Here is a 393-nt window from a genome sequence, read left to right on the forward strand (position 1 = left end):
TCAGCTAGTCGTTCAATTGAAATTCATGGACCACCACGAGGTCGGCAGCATACTTATGGCGTCGGTGGGTTGCAAAGGAGCTAGAATGAGATAAATGGGTGAAGGATCGTACGAGGCGCTAAAGGCTGATGCACCAGCCAGATGATGTAGCGCAACTCATTTAGCGCTAGCAAGAGTTTCTCGTTGGAGTACCGGTAATCCAATGCTGTTGCGAGGGTGCAATATCTATCGGTTGGTGCTTATTGAGGGATCGCATCTCGCGTCTTAGCTCAGCCGAGCCCTTGTTGTCCTTGTTGTTGATTGAGCCAGCCGGAATTTGTCAACGGGTACTGAGTTTACTTTACGTCAAAGAAAGTTGGCGCGTGGCGTGTGCACGAGTAGCACGGCGGAAAT

This window comes from Saprolegnia diclina (genome assembly GCF_000281045.1).
Source record: "Saprolegnia diclina VS20 unplaced genomic scaffold supercont1.9, whole genome shotgun sequence".
NCBI lineage: Eukaryota > Oomycota > Saprolegniomycetes > Saprolegniales > Saprolegniaceae > Saprolegnia > Saprolegnia diclina.